The 7,929-nt window shown below is 34.2% G+C and overlaps 1 long non-coding RNA gene across 2 annotated transcripts; it reads right to left on the bottom strand.

Moving 5' to 3' along the window:
- Nucleotides 1-1,063: 1,063 nt before the first annotated feature.
- Nucleotides 1,064-6,462, bottom strand: LOC122135346. Of its 2 annotated transcripts, none has more exons than XR_006153453.1 (3): nucleotides 4,701-6,462; nucleotides 3,666-3,812; nucleotides 1,064-1,867 (listed from the first exon to the last, which is right to left on the bottom strand). It is a non-coding gene; the product is annotated as an uncharacterized LOC122135346 (long non-coding RNA). The 2 variants fall into 2 exon arrangements; XR_006153452.1 differs by lacking the exon at nucleotides 1,064-1,867 and adding an exon at nucleotides 1,933-2,877.
- Nucleotides 6,463-7,929: the final 1,467 nt, after the last annotated feature.

Below are 7,929 nucleotides of genomic sequence, written 5' to 3'. Positions count from 1 at the left end.
AAATCTTTTACATAATTCATTAATTCACATGATTTTGACTTTAAGACATGATTACTGTCACCCTCACCACAGTATCTTACCTGAGGTCAAATCAGTCAATGACACCCTATCTGGGGCTGGTAAAGACCCCTGATACTCCCACTGATTCCCCGTGGAAGGATGGAAGGAAGGGTGAGTGTGAAGATGCAATAGTCCGTAATGCTGCATGGTGGTACGTGTTTGTGCTGGGACTTTCAATTAGAGTGTGTACACTAATATTATGGTGTTTTTTTGTATCTTGTGTAACTGTGGCTGTAAGGTAAATATTATCAGATAAAAGATAAGGAGCTGGAGATTCTGGAATGGTAGGCTCAGTAAAATTGGCTGGAGTGTAGGGTGTCACAGCAGGTTGGGAGAAATGTAAGCTCTCCTCCATTTTAGAGGGTAAACCGAGATCCATACTGCTGCAGAACGGAACTGAGAGAAGGAGCAAGAGCAATCAATTTCAAACTGATCTAAAAGCAGAAACTAAACAATTGTCTTGGTTAATATTAGATGGCTGTGCACTCTTAAAATGAAAGGTTCCAAAAGAGTGTTTTCACAGTGTTGCAACAGAAGAACCATATTTGGTTTCAGGAAGAACCTTTCACTGAACATTTTTTAAAAGAAACATTCTTTTCTTTTCATTTGTTTAAAGTGAGGAACATTTTAATAATCTTAAGAAACTTTTTCCACTATAAAAAAACCTTTTGATCAGTTGAAAGTTTCTAGATTCTAAAAATGTTTAAGGTTCTTCATGGAACCATGCATCAATTCCAGTATAGAACTTTTATTTTTAAGAGTGTTTTTCTGTATGACTGTACACTTACTTCCTGGTACAGCTTGAGGCATTAACCAGGTAAAGTTTCCAGTAATATGTGACATTTTTTGCAGTGAATCCACAGTCATCACATAGAGCAGAAGCAGAGAACTACTCATTCCAATTCACTGAATTTTCTCGTAAATGTTTACAAGACATATGCAGAGCATAAACAAATTGATTTATGACATATGTGATATACAACATTCTTTGTGATTACCCCTATTGCATTTATTGTGAATTATATATTTTTATTATAATCATGTACTTTTAGTTATCCACTTAAATCCTACCTGACATGTTTTGATGTTACAGTGATGAACATCTCAGATGATGAAGATCGATGGCCACTGTACACGGTAAGCAGGTCAAAATCAGGTTTCAAGGCAAGAGCAGGAAATGTAAGTACCGCTGAAGTGGTCACAATGTTCCTGTTGAAACAGCTGCTCACTTCTGTGTTTACTGATCTGCGTGACCAGCTCATGTTAGTGTTACCCATGTAAATGTATGTATTAAAATGTAGAACAGTTAGGCTTAAAAAAGATACAGCAGGCAGTTACATTGGCTATCTGATCTGACCTTTGAAATTAATTTTGTGCTGCAACCTAATGTGTTGTTATTTATTTAATAACCTAAAATTATATTTTTGAATATATTTTGGATATACACTACAGTTCTGTTATTTGTGAGTCAGTAAGATTTTAAACAAATCAATACTTCTATTGAGCAAGGATGCATTAAACTGCATTAAATTGACATTTATAATATTACAACCTTGTTTTTTTTTTTGTTTTTTTTTTGTGGAAACCATGATACAGTTGTTTTCAGGATCTTTCAATGATACACAAATGTTTTCAACCTTGATAATAACAAGTAAGGTTTCTCTGATCCGGCAGGTGACGTTCACAGAGCTGTTTGATAAAACTGAGGGACTGAATAAAAGCCTGTTGGGCTGCACAGCTCTCTGAATCATGACCGGATAAACATCTGAGCTGATGGTCGTAAGACACACTGACAGTGACATTGTATCTGCAAAGATAGACAGATTAATAAACAGATACATAAATAAAGTGGCATGTTTCTCAATACAAAGCAATTAAACAGAAACTTGAATCAATGAGTGAGCGGTCAAACCACTATCAAAATTAGATTATATTTTTTTAATTAAATAATAAATAAAAAAGTAAATAAATATTACAGATTCAGTAAATAGACACATGTAAAGTATTGACTCAGTAAAACATTATATCTGTATGAAATATGTTAGAATTGAAAGCTCTTTAGTTTGTGAATGGTTTGTATAAAAAATTTATTAAACAACAAAAAACTTGTCCGGTAGGCGATATCTATTTTTGTAGATTATGTTGTTTTTATTTCTGGTCCATCCCCAAATTGCTAATGAATGTATCATTAGAAGGATCAGGCCCTTCTGTTACTGCTACAAATTTGATGTCTGTCTCTGTTGCATATGCCCGTTTTTCAGAAGAGATCGAAATAGCTGTAATACACAGCACACATACAGAGCAGAAAAGTATAAAAAGCAGTGATAAGTTTGTATAACAGAGTAGCTTTTCTTTATGAATGCCTGTGACCTCACACCTCGCTTGTGACTGTCTGTAGATTTTGTTGAGGCTTTACCCCACTGCTTCTCCTCTGCCTCTGTGGGCAGAGGGGCACAAGATGGGATATCCTGATCGCTCTTGGACAACATGAGATTCAAGCACTCAGTCCCAAAGGGACACGCTCTAATCTTCCAGCTGGCAGAATGAGTGTAGATTCTGTTTGTCACAGTCACATCTAGAAATACAAAGACTTATGGTGGTGACAAAAGCTATTTTATTCTTCCCATATATTTGTTGCTTTGCAGATAGTAAGCATACTTAAATGGTACAATCCAGCAGCAGGTAATACTGCATCTATGTAGCAGGTGAGGTATCCGTTGGCCATAACAGATATATTATGCAGACCCTGAGGACCAGAGTTCCCGCTAAATGTAATGAAAACCATAAAAAAAAATTCTTTGCTCAGATTCGGTATGCCTGGAACAAGAACATATACCAGGGATTAAATTACATTGCTTAGCCACAGATTTTTTTTTTTTTTTTTGAGAAAAGAATATTTTAAAATATATTTTCCAACAAATTATTGAATGTATATTGAAAATATTTATAATATATTGTGTAAATATATTACAATATATTAAATAATACATAATACAATACCTCTTTTCATATAATGAAAAATGTGACGATTTACTTAATGTATGTAATTTTATATTCAGTAATACACTCCATAATATATAGATGTACATCTGATTAAATATGGGACTTATTAGATTTAATATCTATGTGCAATGTGCACAATTACAAGGAATATATTACACACAGACACACACACACACACACATCAATCCATTAAGTTAAGTAACAAACGACAAATCTCATTTTCCACACACTATGTTGCCATGACTTTAACAAGAAATTTTGTTTTCAGTAAACATTTTTCCCTATATACTACCACACATATTTTCAGAGAGGAAATGTGTAACTATGGAAAAGTGAGATAAATGGTTAGGGATATGTTTTCTTCACACATATTGCAATATAATTAAAAATATAAGCAACTTTATACGTATATGAAAGTGTATTATTTAAAAAAAACTGCATTATATTTTCCAATATATTTCAATTTGTTCGTTTTTTTTTTGCCATAAGGGTCTTTATTTAAGATGTGTCCAATTCAATTAAAATAAATGTAATTAAAAACCCAACTGAATTACAAGCAAGTTAGATTACACAAGGGTTGCTATGGCAAGGCTGACAATAACCTGAGACTTCCAGGAGGAGGGGCTTCACAGTCTGCACCCTGTCAATCAAAGCAGCTACAGTGGCATCATGAACAGAAGGCCCTCTGCTGCTGCACTGCCAACCAGCCCGTCTCATTCCCAGAAGGGACATACTCAGAGGAGAAGCATCTGTAAACAAATAAAAACTAGACATGCTTCTCAACACAAAACATTAAAACTCAGAAACTTATCTGCAGGTCTTGAATCAGTGAGTGAGCAAACTCAGTTAAAATTATTTATGCTTAAATCTATATGATAAACTCTGATGCTGACATGCATTGAATAAATTATTCAAATTTTCTTGGTTTAAACTAGATTGTGAAAATGAAACTCTCAGGGATATGTTTGTGTTAAACTAGTGAAATAGAATACAGTGAAGAAATACCACACCACAGAGATTTCTCACTTCTGCTTATAGTTTTGCCTTATTGTTTATGCCCACATATTATTTTGCAGTTGTTTAACAATAAAAGATAAGAGTATTCTTATCTTTATACACATGACAAAAAACAATTTCAAGAAAGCATCTTCACAATAAATACAAGGGAATAAAATCAGTTAGAGAATCAAATCAAAATTAGTTTTTGCATGTTCAGTAACAATGGGGATGATATTGTAGCTCAAATGAATATCCATTACACAGAACATACTTCCATCTTCAAAATTAATGTAATAACTTGTTGTATTTAAAAGGCATAGCCTATAAACATTGTAGATGTTTATATTGTAGGGTTTTTTTTTCATTATTGTAACCAAGAATGATCTTTATTTTAATTAATTTAATCGTAAAAACGGAATAATTGCATTGTGCTGTTATATTGCCTGCACTTACTATATATATATTAATAGTACATCCATATTAAATAATATTTTAGACTTGAATAAAAAAAAAATTTATATTATTATTTCATGATTTTATTATTCACTGTTTTAGGTTACCTCACAAAACATTGTAATTTTATTTGTAGTGTAGATTTAAAAAAGTAGTAGAAAAAAGAACAAAAACAGTGCTCTTACCCTTCACAGAAACACAGCTTGGAACAAAGTGGAGGCTCCGTTTCTTGACACTGCATCGAGTCCAATGAGCTATAGATGCTGAATCCAAAGTACCACTGAACCGCTTTAAAAAGTGTCACTTGATGTTGTAAACAAATCTTAATGTGTACCAAAATTATTTATATTCCTTCAACAAGGCCTTATTTGTCACGTGCAATTTCAGAGTTGCTACATATCATATCTCGAGTTTCCCTTGACATGTCTGAGAGCAAAAATGAGTGACAAAATTAAACAAAATTCGAACCGACATAAAAGAATCATCGTAAAAATCTGAATGTCTCTCGTCACTAGTGCAAAAGATTTCTTTGTGTGAAGTCGCAGTGAGCAGGTGAGTAGGAGGCGTGACTTGATTGACAGCTGCATTTCCAAATGATCGATTGTACTCTTATGCGTTCAGTCAGGGATCCCTACGACAACTATTTTTTTTTCTGGTCGACACGTTGCTAAAGGGAAATCAGATATCAGAAGTTAAAAGTGCAATTACGTCTGTTGAGAAGTCATGATTGCTGGAACTTCATCATGAATCAGTTAATCCTCAGAATCCTCAGCTAAGGTCCGTACATTTCTACCTTTGATTCGCTGTATCTAAGTAGGCTGCTGGGAGGGTTTTCATATATAGCCTACGCTTGACACCTTCAAACTGCAAATTCAGCGACTTTAACTTTATGCAAACAACAATGACTGCAAGTTTCACACAGGATAAACAACTTCTGTATCACATGCCGTGACTGTAGGCTATTCAACAGGAAACCGGAGATAGTGAGAGAAGACAGAACAAAAACATACTCTCTCTAAATATTCCAAAATACTCCAAACATATGTTCACGTAATTGTATTTTGAATATTATAAGTTCATTTAAAAAGATGAAAATCAAACTACAAAAAAATACATAACATAAAACGTGTAACACATTAATTTGTTAATAAAATTAAGTTAATAAAAAAATTAAACAATTAAAAATAACCCAAATAGCCTATATAATAGGCTAAACAGAGCTGTCCTTTAAGTTTTATCTTCTGTGTACAAACTGAGCACTTCCTTTAGATTTTATGAAAACAAAATTAGCATAAGAAAACAGAGACATATTGGAGCAATGGCTACACGTTTCATAACTTCAATAAGTCTTGTTATGGTTAAAAACCTACTATTTGACGGGATAAAATTAACTTATAGCCTATTAACGGGTATGAATGTTCGTTGCGGCCGAAGCCAATGTTTCAAGAGGCCCAATACAAGGCCTACAACACAAAAGCGCTTAGCTTTGAATGATTTGCTGTTAAATAGGCCGCTTAGACAAGAAAAATAATAAATAATCGGAGGACATTCCTATCACGTCAGACTGTCTCAAATAGAAGAGGCAGAAGGAAAACTTCTGTTGTCAGTTTCCATTGAATCCACGTAGCCTATAGCAGCTTGCAATCTGGTGCACACGAAGGTATGGGCACAGCCTTATTTAAAAGCCGCAAGCATATATGGCTTAATTATTTCAAGGTTTCTTCCGTCTCTTGTGCATGGCGGTGGCTGAAAGCGCGATGCAACTGATATTTGTTTGTTCTAATTTTGGGGTAAAAGAGGCAAGTCGGAGAGGATACTTTTGTCAATTTGAAGAAAATAACTATGACAAACCATCCCCTACCTTAGAGAATTTTAAAATTATTAAATTATATTTAAGTTGAAAAATGAATTTCCTGCAAACCGCTTCTGAATCAATACAAATTCAAATATGCCATTAAGATATCTTACATCCAAACTTGAAATGCAAAAAGCTGAAATATACAAAACAATGCAAAACAAACAATGCATAACCAATCTGCTTCAATTGAAAAGTAATCTGACTGACACCAGAAGAGGAAACAATAAACAAAGAATGAGCTGCCATATGTTTAACAGCTGTTCTTTAATGTGCACATTATATGCACAAACGATAATAAGTGAATCAATTAAAACTTTTAAACCGTACCTTGTTCATTTATGTAATGAGATAATACATTTATTAAAAAAACGTGAACCCAGGCAAAATTGAAATGCATCAAATTTAAAGGGGACAATTAGATTACCGACTTCCGGAAATCAAACTTTCTGGTCCAAGTTTCTCGATAACGATTAGTGTTCCCTATACCTTCCTTTACGAGCGATAGTTCCTTTGCGTGAGTAGGCTACGCGCTTTTTAAGAGTCGTTGTTTGTTCATGAAATGTCAGTCGCTTGTTATTTTCCTAAATATTCATAATTGTCTGTATAATTATAATTGTGTGAGTCCTTTGTTAAGAACTTTGTTATTAGAAATATAGAAATTTGTTATTTTAAATAGTTTTTATTTTCGCATTTTCCTTTTATTTTCGCATTTTCAAACTTTGATTTTTTAACGCATTTTCTCCAAATATTATAAAGTCTGAGCAGCTGAATGGGGTCAAATTCTACATACATAGTGGAGACATGGAACGTTCACCCCAGTGATGTTCTGAAGCCCTGTGTCTGAACTGCCAATGAGAATGGTATAAAGACCCTTCAAACGAGAATCGTAGTGTGGCCCTTAGCAGTATGCTATTCGCCCCGCCAGTGGTAGTAAGTACTATAAGTAGTACCAGTACTAGGAGCAGGTGTCAGCTTGTGTAGAACTGATCGGTTACTAATTCTCACTAAGAGTGGGTTGTAGAATGAAAATACAATGGGAAGATGTCTTGACGAAGCAACACATCGGCAATATTCATGGGTACTGTGATCAGAGTATGAAGGCGCAGGTATGAAGAGTGGGTTGTAGAATGAAATAAAAAAATATTGCACAATGTGAAGATGTCTTGACCTGTCTTTCTCTCTATCTACGAAGCAATTTGTGTGTGTGTTGTGTACGCATCGGCAATATATGGCCAGTTCTCACCCCCCCACCCCCAAACACACAAACAAACACACAAAAACACAAACACAAAAACACACACACTAATTAGCCGTCTAATTGAGCCAATTCTATTCCTTCTTGATATTTTCATTCTAATACTTCCTTCTTTACAAATTACCCAAACAAATTAGCCAAACATACACCTTCCTGAAACAAAGTGGTCGTACAGACGCTCAAACTAATAAAGCCATAAAATCCCGACATAAAAGCTACATGCATACAGTAACAATAACAATAATAATTTGTTGATTTAAATAAAGCCATAAAATCCCGACATAAAAGCTACATGCATACA

This window comes from Cyprinus carpio, chromosome A24 (assembly GCF_018340385.1).
Source record: "Cyprinus carpio isolate SPL01 chromosome A24, ASM1834038v1, whole genome shotgun sequence".
Lineage (NCBI taxonomy): Eukaryota > Metazoa > Chordata > Actinopteri > Cypriniformes > Cyprinidae > Cyprinus > Cyprinus carpio.
The sequence above is the reverse complement of the archived record's forward strand: the minus strand, read 5'-3'. Positions and strand labels throughout refer to the sequence as shown.